The following is a 13,883-nucleotide window of genomic DNA, read 5'->3' as shown; positions in this document are numbered from 1 at the left end:
CTGCACTTGCTCCGGGCGCTGGCGCAAGGTAAGCGCGGCCGCGGGCCGGGAGGGGGGCGCCCCGAGGGCCGCCCGCGCGAGCCTCCAAGTTGGGAGCCCTTCGCCCCTCAGCGCGCCGGGCGGCGCCGGCCACCTGGAGCCGCTGCGCCGCCCCGGGCCCCGCCGCCCCTCGGGTCCGGCCCCCGAGCGCAGGGGGAGCCCGGCGGCCGGCGGAGCAGAACTCGGGGGCCCGCGGCCTCGGCCCCGCGCCGCCCCCACCCGCCCCCGTGCCCCCGGAGACCGCGCCGGTCTGAGGAGGTGCTGCCCCTCTGCCGGCGCCAAGTGACCGCTGGAACGGGGAGGTGGCGTCTCTCCCGAGCCTGGCCCCCGAAACCTGGGTTCTTTCCAAGACCCGGAACGTTCCCCCCCCCCCCACCCGCCCCGGCCCCCCGAGCATCCCTGCTCGCTGAAGTTTGCAGGTCTGGGGAGGATGAAGGGGAGGCGGAGAGGTGGAAGTATCTGGCTGCACGCGCCCTCTCGGTGCGGGCTTTCACGGGGCCGCGGGCGGCTCCAGGGGCTTGGCTTCGGTGGTCCTCGGCGTCGCGGGAGGCAGGTGGACGGCAGATGCGAGCACTGAACTTAAATTAGCCGTGTTCCGTGTCCAGAGAAGGTGATGTGTGTGTAGCGACGGAGGATGTCTTAAATGGAATCGCATCTCAAAGGTCTGAGCTCAAAACTATCATCCGATCGCGGAACAGCAGATAACTCATCCTTCTCCTGTGAATGTTAGCCTGATTGATCCGCACTGAGATCCTCCCCTCCCTCTCCCCAAGGCTTTCCTAAGTGCCCGCTCTCGTGTTTTGCTACATGGAAACAAATTGCCATATTTCTGGTTAATTTAACTCTCCTCCATTACTTGGAAAATTTTCGTTTCGCTTGTTTGTGCTTTTTTGCGTAATGACTGACTTTGGTAGAAAAGCATTTATTAAGTCGTTTTGTAAAATGGGATCTGGAGATTGCCAGAGAAGCTAGGTTCAAGTGAGGAAAGCTAAATCAGTTAGGGATGACCTTTAAGATAGAAAGGGTGTTTATTAAGCTTTCCTTTTTTGTTCCCCCCCTCCCCAAACAGTGACTTGCACTTTACAGTAAGCTCTGAACCTTAATCCATGCAAACATTTGTGTACAAGTTCAGAGTGGAAAAATCTGGCTTTGTCTTGAAATATATATATTTTAAGTTTTTATCAGTTTGAAGGCTGTCAGAGTGTTGCTTTTTACAACTGTAACGTTAGTGAAATGAACTTAAAACAAGCACTAAGATGAACTTTGTTAGGGAGGAGTATTTTATTTCTCATTGCCAGTAAAAAAAAAAAGGGGGGGGTGCCTATTTCACATTTTACATTTACATGGTTTATAAAGTGTACAGATCTTTTAGTGTGAAATTTCAAATAGGTTGTCACAATTTTAAATTCATTGACAGGTTTCTGTGCTCTGTGAAATGTGTAATATATCCATCATTTTTTATATCATATTGAAAATTCATATTACAGGGGAGATGTCACCATTTGACAAAAGCTCATGTATCTTGAAAATGAAAATTCTGGGGCTGCTATAGATTTCTGATGGAATGATGAGTTGGCCATATGCATGGGGAATGTATTTTCTTGAATCTTATCAGATAAAATGTAACATTCTAAATGGAACACTTACCACTAGGTTAGAACCAGCCAAAAGTACTATATTACTATGTAGCTAGGTGAAGCAATTCCTAATTTCTCTTTAACTGTTTCCTTCTAATGGCCTTTCATGTGGCTAGGCTTGGCCAGGATACCTTGGGAGAAAACAAGGGCCATATGGACTAGTAAAAGTTACATAATTTCACAACCCAAGTTTTAACCAGAGTGCGTAATTGACCATTAAGTGAAACACCAAGTTCAGGTCTTCTAGATGTAACTTTTTAATAGTCCTGGAGTTTCTTTTTACACAGTAATGATAATTTGAATTACATAGTCTGCTTACTGGTGGGTGTTTGGGACTTTTCTCCATTGCTAAAGAGTGGAGTCTTTTTAGTTGTACCAGGCAGGTGGCAATGCATGCTTTCCGTATGTTGTCCACTAGGGAGCCACACTTGAGTGTTGAAGAAGGATGCTTTCTGGGGCGGAGGATGGCAGGGTCATAAGTGTCATTTGTGTGAAGCCTGTGGTGTCTTAGCTTTCCTGATGGACCATTACAGGCTTACTGATTCTGATAATGCTCAGTACAGCCTTGTGTTAAGGTTGTGTTCATCAAGAGGAGAAGGGTAGGGAAGCACTTCTCAGTTACTGTTTGGGGTGGTTCACAGTTCTTAGTTTCTCCTTTGGAGTTATTTCCAGCCCCCTGGACTCATGGCTCTCCAGCTGTGGCGTGTATAAGAATTACTTGGGGAATTGAGTGAACCTAGAGAGGGCCAGCTCTTTTTGTTCTTCAACGAGTCACAATGAAGTGGTGAACTTGCTTCCAGGTGTCCTTGATGATAGCCACCAGAATTTGAGAACCACTATCTTGGCTTGCTTAGTTTGTCCTCATCCCATCACCTATTGATTCCCCGTGTTTCTCAAATATGTTTGCATGTGCAAATCACCTGCAAGCTCTAAACAATACGGAAGGCTGACCCTCATTCCCAGAATCTGTTTTAATTGACTTTTGGTTTGACGTGAGCATCCGGAGATTTAAAAACTCAAGTGTTCCTGTGCTCAGTCAATTTTGAGAACCACTGTTTTAATTTTTTTTTTTTTTTTTATCTACGATTGCTTGATTTTTCCTTTAACCTTGTTTCTTGCTGGTCTTGTGGTTCTGTAGACTGTGCACCCCCTTGCTGGACCACCCACAACTCCAGGGAGCTTTCTACACTTTTAGCTGATTTTCACGTGTTCCCTGTTCATGTCTCCAACTTTGAAGTGTCTTCCACACTTAATTAGCTTTTGAGTCACTCATTCTATTTATTCCTACCAACATTGTCAAGTTCCTGCTTTGTGCTAGTCTGGGGTTTGCATCAGAATCACTAGTGCAATTTAAAAATACCCTCGTCTCTCTGGGCTCTACCTCCAACCAGCAGGTCTTTGGAGGGAGAATGTGTGCGTTTAAAAACTCCGCAGGTGATTTCTTGTGTCTTTGTGTTATGGTTTTATCCTTGTAGGCCAGTCTCATAATCATACCCAGTTCTCTGTCATCCTTACCCTGACTTGCTGTGACCTGGCCTCCTACGTGGATCCCTTTTCTTGGGCAAATCTCAGCCTTGAGTAAGGTCTACTCTGCCCCTGGCTTGCTGAAGAAATCTCAAAACAGAGCTGAATTGGTTCAATACAAACCTACCTTCGTCTTGGGCCCTCCTTGCTTCCCATCCTCCCAGAGTGGTTTGTTCCCCTGTTCCTCTTACTCCCACACCCACTTCTCCTCACATCTTTGTGATTTGAGTCTCACCTGGAGCTTGAGTTCCAGGCTGCTAGCTTCACCAGAGAGTCTTCATGGTGCCACACTCGGTTGCGTTCGGGTGCATCTTATTAGCCCATGGCATGTTTAACAGATGGCACCTGGCCACCTGGTTGGTAGCCATCCTGTAAATCTAATAGTAAGCGATTATCACCCTCTGTGCACGGTTACCTAGGGCCACCTGTGCCTCACCCTTCTGAGCCCTTATTATGCACCAGACACGTTGTGCTTTATGGGTACGCTCATTTACTCTTCACCACAACCCCAGAGAGTCAGGTAGCATTTGTACTCATTTTGCTTATGAGGAAACTGAGGTGCTGAGCTATTAACTAATTTGCTTAGGGTCTCAGGGCTAGGGGTAGAACCAGATTGGAAGGCAGGCTGCCTGATCCACGGTTTCTGTGCATAACCAGTGGACTGGGGTGTCTCCCACGCAGCCTGTGGCTCTGTGGGGAAGGGGGCAGGAGGAGGAGCAGTCTGATCAATACCAGAGGGAAGATGGCGGCGGATGCTTTCCAAACACTGTACTGAGTTACATGACCTGAAGTTTCAGGTTACCTTATTTACTGTTCCCTTAGAACCATAAAAACTGCATTAAACAATCTGGGAAACCGAGAAGAGTATGCATAGCCCTCTGCACATACCTGTTCCTCTCCTATAGTAAAATGACTTGCCGTTTTGCCTTTTTGTTTTGAAGACTTTTTTTTCTCATAATGTAAATGCCAGATTACAATTGAGAATGGGATTGTGACAGTCTGTTGGCAGATTTGAACCCCCTCAAAACTGACCACTAGGAGCATACTAACCATTTCTTTGAATGACACTTGGAAAATGCTCACTCAAGTCCATGTAGGTAAGTTCCTCAAATGGAAATAGAGAGGTGGGGTTTGTGAGGTACTGATCTTTTGTTAGCAGGCATTTTAGCTAACCCCAGTTCAGTTTAGCTACATATTGGGATTATATCTAACCAGAAAGTTTTTGTGTCACCAAATATTGGAGTAAATCAAAGTCACTCTGGAAAGCTAAGTGGGTGGTGAAGTGGAGCCAAACAGGATATTGTAGTTTAGTCCTACCTGTGTGTGTGTGCCCAGTCACACCCAGCTTCCTGAGACTCCATGGACTGCAGCCCGCCAGGCTCCTCTGTCCATGGGATTCTCCAGGCAAGAATACTGCAGTGGGTTGCCATTGCCTTCTCCAGGGGATCTTCCAACCCAGGGATCAAACCCGCATCTCCTGCCCTGGCAGGAGGATTCTTTACCACCGGGGCCGCCTGGGAAGCCCTCTAAATTCTACCTACTGCTGCTGCTAAGTCGCTTCAGTCGTGTCCGACTCTGTGCCGACCCCAGAGACGGCAGCCCACCAGGGACCCCATCCCTGGGATTCTCCAGGCAAGAACACTGGAGTGGGGTGCCATTTCCTTCTCCAACGAATGAAAGTGAAAAGTGAAAGTGAAGTCGCTCAGTCCCGTCCGACTCTTCATGGACTGCAGCCTTCCACGCTCTTCCGTCCATGGGATTTTCCAGGCAAGAGGACTGGAGTGGGTGCCATCGCCTTCTCCGAAGTTCTGCCTACTAGTTAGCTGCCTTCATATTCTGTCCATCCTGAGTCCTCGTGTTGTTTCCTTGGGGGAACTTGGTGGCGGGAGGGAGTGCCTTCTTCCAGGTGTCCCTGAGGTCAGGGACCAGTAGTGTCTGGTGAGGACGTCTAGAGACTGAGACAGTGAAACTCAGAAACTGGGTCATGACCAGGTCATGACTTAAGTTCCTATAAGAAGGGAGGAGGGCAGTAGCTTTGAAAGTAGACTTTTTAAGTCCAAATCCATGAACGCTGAGTAAAGTGAGGATGAGGAATGAAAATCAGGTTGAAAGGTATAGTACAAAGAGGAGTTAAAGTACAATTATCTAAAAAAAAAAAAAAAAAAGTTAAGCTCTTGATGTAAGTTTATGATCTGGTAAGACTTGGGGTAAGCAGTCACTGTTTTTTACCTAATGTAACTGAGCATTTTAATACATATACAGTCCCTTTCATTCTAATTTAGTAATTTGATTTCCTCATTTCCATGAGATATTTTCTTAAGATTTATCCTCAGTTCATAAATCTTTTAATAAAACAGCTTTTATTTTTTATTTTAAAATATTAAAATTTAAAATTAATTATTTTAAATAAATTTAAATTTATTTTAAATTAAAATATTTAAAACAAAAAATTTATTTAAAAAATAAATAAAATAATAATCTCCTTTAATATAAACATTTGTGCCTTATTTTGTCACATGGGGCTGCAGCAATGGCCTCTCATATCATTCTTTTGTAGCAGTGCGTAGAAAGTAGTCTTGTGTTTTTTAAATGATTCCCTGAAATAGAAAAGTCTCTCATAGTTTGATAAATACCACCCGCCAGTTACCGAACCCATACCTGAGACCTGTTCTGGAGAAATACATTGTTACTAACCTTACAGCTTTGGATACTACTCTACTTGGATACTACTCTTACCGTCTCCAAATACAGACAGAGTTAAAGATGGATGGGAGCCGTGCTTCTGGAAGCGCTCGTTTGCTCTTCTGGCCTTGAGGTGGTCTGACCCCCGACAGGCCGCTCTGAAGACCAACTCATTGCCTTCGTCTGGCTTCAGAGTCCCTGTCCTCAGGGTCTTCTGTGGGTATTGTGGGAATGAGAACATTTTATAAAGCTTTCCTAGAAAACAGGATATGGCGAATGCAAAAGACATTGGGATAAGGGTTAGTAGACCTGGTTTTTATTTCATTCTGTAACTAACTTGTCATATTAGCAGGTCTGTTGATTTTTTTCTCACCTGTAAAAGTTGGCGGTTAAGCTACATCTTCAGAATTGTTCTGCCATGATTTTCTTATGTGTACTTTGTCACATCGATTCTGCCCTTTACCAAAGCTTCTGTGTCTTCTATCTGGGGATTCTATAACTCCACATGTCTTAGCTCTTAGGACGTGATTCTCTTCATTTTGCTTTTGCGGTGTGGTGTTTACAATGTTGAAGACAGCTAGGATGCAATATAATATTTCTCCTTAGGTGCTGCCATCTTACACGTGATATATTTACTCTAGCTTGAAAGTGGTTCATGCTCAAAATTTTAGGTTCTCTAAAATGAATTAGTGCCGCAATTTATCAAGGAAGACCTGAAGTTTGGAGGAATAAATTTCTTTAAAATGTGAGATGCTTATTTATTTAAATGGCTGGAAGAAAAAAAGGGCAAGACTAATTGAAATCTAGGAGGTAATTAATGCAGTGAGAAAATTTAAAAGAGATGAAATAGTGATGTGACGTTTATGTTTACTGGACAGTGACCGTCAGTAATTGACGAGATTAGTGGATGCTGTTTCTGGGTGCTACCTAGTGCTGTGTTGGTTGTCTTCATTAGGGACTTTCAATAAATCAAATGGTTCTCAAAATTCACAATAATTATTTTTCACTTTAACAGGCTCAGCTGGCATGCTGTTGGTATACAAACAATGTCTAGTGAAGATAACAGCTATCAATTAAATCTAGTTTCTTAATAATGAATGTCAGTCAGATAAATCTTCTAATGTACTGATATTTGGAGATTAGCTTGTTGAACATGGGCCAAGTCTGTAGTTTCTGCAGTGTTTTTGGGATGTGTGTGTGTGTGTCTGTAACTTTGGGGATGTGGGCTAATGAGAATGGGTTAGATTCCTGGACCCATATTATCACCCAGATAAATTTAGCCTTTGATGTAGTGTTTTGTTGCCTTTTCTCTCTTCTAGAACTCGCTTCTGTATTCTAGACATAATTCTTTATTGTGAGAGGCTTGGAAGCTCTCAAATATGTAAGGTTGATTTTTTTGAAGATGAATGATCTTTCCAAGAGAAAGAATATAGCAAGGTAACTAAAAAATGACTGTGGCAATTGGAAGAGGAATATGGCTACTCAGAGTGCTGTTAGTTACCTTTATTAAGAATTTTACCAACCCAAGCAGGCTAGTTGAGAAAGTTAGATTTTTGGTGAGGAGAGATAGCATAGCTTATATCACATGGGTATAACCTGTTCGTATGTTACATCCACAGGTATCTATGGCTTTTTCTCTTTAGTGTGAGCCTTAATTTTGTGTATATTCGTGGTTGAAGGTCAGTTCTATCTCACCTTCCCTCTAGGTGTTAAATGTGATGCAAAAAGAATAGGAGGTTTTGATTTTGTGGGCCAAGCCTGCTGTACAGTGAGCGTCAGTGTTGATTTAATACATGAACCACCAGATGGCAACAGGAAAAGTATTTATATAGGATGTAATCTCTAGTTTGTGGAGCTGTTTTTTTCCCCTCCCTTCCATGGTACACTGCTTTTCAGCACTTCATGCAATATATAAAATTCTTGCCTCTGAGCAAGATGAATTCATAATACCTTACAATGCAAATCGCAACCAGGAAATGAAGTAGTGGTGAAGTATTACTTGGGGAAAAAAAGACATTTTATTTACATGAATGCATGTATAAACTGTTCCCAGAGGGAGTGGGTTTCTAAGGATGCAACTTTATGATTTATATTATTGTACAGTTATGCTTTTTCTAATTTTTTTATTCAATGTTTAGCTCTATAGCAATCTAGGATGATTTGCAGAACATAAAAGAAAACATGGCTCTTAGCCTCCAGCATTTTATGTAACACCTTTAAAAGGAGGAGATAAATGAGTTTGTTAACATTGTGTGTATTTATGTATTTTCTGGCCAAAGGTATTTTCACTTTATGTGGAATTTGTTTTATTTTTGCTGTGTAGGTGTGTCCCCCTTTTCTAAGTGTGTTGTCTTGGCTTTTCTAAGGTTTTTTGTTTTTCCTTAGCTAAGACTTTCTTGGTTGCAAACTAGAAACTCAGTCTGAATGACTTAAGAGAAAAATGATTTTATTGAAGGCATCTTGAGGTATCAATGTTACAAGACAAATACTTTGAAACTTGGCAAATTTAGGATTCAACTCCATCTCCGGGTTCAGTTGCTCAGTCGTGTCCAACTCTTTGCAACCCCATGGACTGCAGCACACCAGGCTTCCCTGTCCATCACCACCTCCAGGAGCCTACTCAAACTCATCGGTGATGCCAGCCAACCACCTCATCCTTCTCCTCCCACCTTCAATCTTTCCCAGCATGAGGGTCTTTTCAAATGAGTCAATTCTTCGCATCAGGTGGCCAAAATATTGGAGTCTCAGCTTCAGCATCAGTCCTTCCAATGAATATTCAGGACTGATTTCCTTTAGGATGGACTGGTTGGGTCTCCTTGCAGTCCAAGGGACTCTCAAGAGTCTTCTCCAACACCACAGTTCAAAAGCATCAGTTCTTCAGTGCTCAGCTTTCTTTATAGTCCAACCCTCACATCCATACATGACTACTGGAAAAACCATAGCTTTGACTGTATGGACCTTTGTTGGTCAAATAAAGTCTCTGCTTTTTAATATTCTGTCGAGGTTGGTCATAGCTTTTCTTCCAAGGAGCAAGCATCTTTTAATTTCATGGCTGCAGTCACTATCTGCAGTGATTTTGGAGCCCCCCAAAATAGTCTCTCACTGTTTCCACTGTTTCCCCATCTATTTCCCATGAAGTGATGGGACCAGATGCCATGATCTTAGTTTTCTGAATGTTGAGCTTTAAGCCAATTTTTTCACTCTCCTCTTTCACTTTCATCAAGAGGCTCTTTAGTTCTCTTTCTGCCATAAGGGTGGTGTCATCTGCATATCTGAGGTTATTGATCTTTCTCTTGGCAATCTTGATTCCAGCTTATGCTTCATCCAGCCCGGCATTTTACATGATGTACTCTATAAGGTAAATAAGCAGGGTGACAATATACAGTCTTGATGTACTCCTTTCCTGATTTGGAACTAGGCTCTTTTTCCATGTCCAGTTCTAACTCTTGCTTCTTGACCTGCACAGAGATTCCTCAGGAGGCAGGTCAGGTGGTCTGGTATTCTTATCTCTAAGAATTTCCCACAGTTCGTTGTGATCCACACAGTCAGAGGCTTTGGGGTGGTCAATAAAGCAAAGGTAGATGTTTTTCTGGAACTGTCTTGTTTTTTCGATGATACAACAGATGTTGGCAATTTGATCTCTGGTTCTTCTGCCTTTTCTAAATCCAGCTTGAACATCTGGAAGTTCACTGGAGCCAAAAAGTCAAACCCTCTCAGGTGCTGTCCTCTTTGTCGTCATCTCTATCTGCTTCTGTTTGTGTGTTGGGGTCCTTCTTGATGCTCACTGAAATTGCCTTTCTCTTTGTGACTGAAATGGGCTGTCAGCATTCTTATGCCTCAGACTCTGAAATAAAGATTGACTTAAAGCTTTGGTTGTGAAATAGTCAGATTTGTATTTTAAAATGATTATCTTGAGAAGAAAAAAGCACTTTGATTGCAAAATTGAGAATGGGTTGGGAGAAACCAGAATGCCTGTAGACAAAGTTAGACTGTGTCACCTGTTGACATGAGAGAAAGTCATAGCTTGGGCCAGACTGGTAGAGTTGGAGATGAGAGAGGAGGATGGATGGGTTGAGAGAGAAATAGGGGACAAAAGGTGGACAGGATTTGGCAATAGGTTGGATACAGAGGCTGAGTGAGAATGTCAGGTGGTAGCGTCTGACTTTCCGACTTGCATGCTTGGTTGATTAGGGGAATCAGTCACTGAGGTTAGACACCTTAGTTTGGGCAGGGTAATCATGATTTTCAGTGTATTAATGTGAGGTACCTTTGAGGCATCCAGACAGACTTATCAAGAAGATGTTTGGATGTTGATTTTGCAGTTAGAGGATAGCTCTGGGCTTTTGATATAAATTCTTGTGGAGATAATGTAGCCTATTTAAGAGGATAGGCTTGGCATAAAATAAAATCGACCCATAAAAGCTAGCTGTGCTTCCTTGGGTTTGCTACTTGATCTTCTTTAAGCATTATTTCTCATCCCTGAAGTATAATTGTACAATGTACCTTCTTAGTTGTACCTATTTCATATAGCTATTGTGAGAATCAGTTGAAATGATCACAGATAAGGAAGGTATTTAGCCAAGTACATAACATGTCTCCAGTACATGTTAGGTGGTGGTATGGTTGTTTACACTTCGGTGAACAGGAATCATGCCTCAGTCATTTTGTCTTTTCCCATAGTTCTGAAGTGTTAGTGACTCAGTCATGTCAGACTCTTTGTGACCCTATGGACTGTAGCCTGCCAGGCTCCTCTGTCTATGGGGATTCTCCAGGCAAGAATACAGGAGTGAGTTGCCATTTCCTTCTTCAGGGGACTCTTCCTGACCCAGTGATCGAACCTAGGTCTCCTGTATTGAGAGAGCCCTCCGGGGAGTAACAAGCCACTAGGACAGAATGGGGACTGTGAACGGCTGTCGTGACTAGAGCGTGGTCACGTCAGTGTGGCAGTGACTTACTGGTTAAACTGAAGGAGGAAGAGAGGGATTGATGAGAGTGAGTTCAGTATGAGGACCGAGAAAAGGTCATTGGATTTGTTGATAAAGCGGGAAATGTCGACTCTTTTTAGTATAATTTCACTAGCGTTGTAGGAACATAGAGCAGATTGAAGCTGATTGCAGAGTGAACGGGCAGTGAGAGTGGAGTCGACGGGTGTTTTTCTCATACTGTTAAAACTCTCAAGCAAAGAACTGCAAAGGCATTTGAAGTGTGTAGTGACAATGCCTTGGGAATATTTATCTTTTCCAATTTAAAAACTGTCCTCAAGGCTGAAAAAAATTGTGGGCTGTTGCCAACTGGCAAAATTGTGAGTAACCATCACAATTTTCTGAAGTGATCAATTCACGGTTTCATATTTTGTGACTCCTGGAGGCTTCTAGCAACATTGCTACTGGAGCTGATGTAGAAGACTTCCACTCCCCACCCTGCTGTAAACACATCGAAACCGTGGACGACGGAGAACAAGGACGAGTAGAAGCATTCCCGAGGCTGGTGAACCAGGAGTCCCAAAGGTCAGAAGTGGAAAGAGAATTCAAAGCCAGGGTATAATTGGGAGCTCAAGGCCTGTGGTGGTCTCAGATCTGGGTGTAGGACCCCAGGATCCCATGAAGGAATAGGAGACATGGTCTTAGGTCTGCTTAAAGAAGCAAGGCAGAGTTGGGGGTCTCCCAGTATAGAATCTCAAGGGGTGTCCCGTCTGTGAAAAGAAGACGAGAAAAGTCTTGCCCACTAGACTGAGGGAGCACAAGGAAACACGCTGTCCTCCGGGGTTGTTTGTAACTGGGAAGAAAAAGGCAAGCCCGTACCTCACACTGGGGCTAGGTTTCTTGCAGTGGAACTAATCCTCACGCTAAGAAATTAGCACAAAATCTGGTCCGGAATTGTGGGAGCCCTCAGAAATAAGTGTGAAACTGTCCTGCAGAGCAGAGGAACAACCTGAGACTCAATAGAAGAAACCACTCATGCTAAGGATGAACTTGAAATAAACATGCCAGTCACACAAGGAAGTGAATCATTGCAAAGGAGTTTTGGCAGATGCTGTAAACAGGAGAAAGGTGCTCCCGGGACATGGGACAGACATCACTTGGTTAAAATTATTAGCGATAATAAGACCGCAATGAAAGAACATCACAGATTGGGAAGAGAACACAGAGATTTGGAAAGGAACCAAGGAGAATTTCCAGAAACCTCAAGTAACCTCAGTGCATAGGTTAAACAGCTTGCTGCTACTGCTAAGTCACTTCAGTTGTGTCCGGCTCTGTGCGACCCCATAGACGGCAGCCCACCAGGCTCCCCTGTCCCTGGGATTCTCCAGGCAAGAACACTGGAGTAGGTTGCCATTTCCTTCTCCAATGCAGGAAAGTGAAAAGTGAAAGTGAAGTCGCTCAGTTGTGTCCGACTCTTCGCGACCCCATGGACTGCACAGCTTGAGTGGATATAAATGAAGAGAAAACTATTGATCTTTGAGGGGTTCTGAAGAAATTGCTTGGGAGAGAGAGAGAGTGGAAAACGCGTGGTTAAGACTTATGAAATTTAGTACAAGAAAGTTCACTGTTACCTTCTGTGAGCTTCCTGAAAGAGAAAATAGAGTGGGAGAGAGACTCTTCAAAGATATAATGGTAGACATTTTCCCATAATAAATGCAAGGCTTACTTCTTAGGTTCAAGAAGCACAGTGAACCCTAAGCAAGATGAAAACAATTCCATACTTAGACACATTGTACCCGAAACACTCGGAACAAGATACAAGCAACTGGAGGAAAGTCATTGTCTAGACTAGAAAATGTTCTGTTGGTAGCAGACGGGGATGGACCATTATCTGCAAAGTGCTTTAGAGAGAGAGAAACATCAACCTGGCATTCTGTATCCATAGGAAGTAATACTCAAGGGTGCAAATGAAACAGTTTTGTAGATGGAGACCAAGCTGATCACTTTTGCTGAAGGAACCACTAGAAGATGTACTTCAGGAAGAGGGAAATCGGAACCTGAAAGGAGTGAGGTACAAACAGTGACATGCTACAGAGCGTTCAGAACCTGGCGGCTCAGCTCAGAGTCCTGGCGGGGCTACGAGTACGCAGGCCAGTTAGAGTCTGGAATTCAGCTTAGCACTTGGGAACACAAAGATGAAGGATTCAGGTGAAAAAGACACTGCGCGGCAGCGGTGCTGAATTCCTCATCTACAGAAGATTCTTGCCACTTTGGACCAAAGTCAAGACCTCCATGTTTAGCCAACACATTCCATAATGACCTCCTTAACATTCTGAATTGGGGTCTTAGCTGTGGAAAAATAGGACTTGAATCTTCGCTATCAGATATGCAATGTACAGGGTAAACTACGTTTAACATTTGAAGGAAAGCATACATATGGAGGGAGGACCATGGTTAAGATACAAAGAAACTCCATGGATGAGGATAAATCGCAGATGAAAGTGGTGACTTTTGCCATGTTGTGTCAACTTGATATGATTGGCTGGTGGTTTTTCACCAACTCCTGGACTTTGAAAATTGCTTAAATCCAGTATCACAGTATTATAAAGACAACAGTCATCTGGATCTTAACTTTGCTGTTCCCCGTGGGATCACAAGTGTGAAAGGAAAGCTGTGGCATGCTTTTATGTGGATAGATACTTTATAGCAAGTTAAAATCTATAGTTTAACATTTTATTATCTGAAAATGCAGCTTAAGAGGACTTTTAGAAACTACATTTCTTTGGTTTGAAAGCTGCTCTTTCTTGGGTAAATAAACTTAATTTCATCATAGAGACTATGGAGAATAAAAAACTCTAAAAAACAAACAAACAAAACCCAAACCCTATTTGCCCTTCTCCGAAGTCAGCTAGTGAGGAAACACTGGGAGTCTTAACCTGCTCTGACCCCCAACCCCACTTTTAGGGACTAAGTGGGGTTGGATGGAGTCCCGTGCACTGTATGTAATAGTCAGTGGCAGGCAGCTCTTGCCACAATGGTGAGATCTGAATTTTTATGGAATCTTTTCTAGTGGCTGATG

General features: G+C 43.5%; 1 protein-coding gene across 1 annotated transcript in view; it reads left to right on the top strand.

The window, feature by feature from the left end:
- Positions 1-6: 6 nt before the first annotated feature.
- The window catches only part of SDK1 (sidekick cell adhesion molecule 1), a 734,089-nt gene continuing 720,212 nt past the window's right edge, over positions 7-13,883 (top strand). Inside the window, exon 1 of the mRNA XM_040229997.1 lies at positions 7-28. The gene's annotated coding sequence lies outside the window, so the exon portion shown is untranslated. The remainder of the gene's footprint in view (positions 29-13,883) is intronic.

This window comes from Oryx dammah, unplaced genomic scaffold, assembly GCF_014754425.2.
Source record: "Oryx dammah isolate SB20612 unplaced genomic scaffold, SCBI_Odam_1.1 HiC_scaffold_2, whole genome shotgun sequence".
Classification (NCBI taxonomy): Eukaryota; Metazoa; Chordata; class Mammalia; order Artiodactyla; family Bovidae; genus Oryx; species Oryx dammah.
Note: the sequence above shows the minus strand (reverse complement) of the source record. Positions and strands in the feature narration are given on the sequence as shown.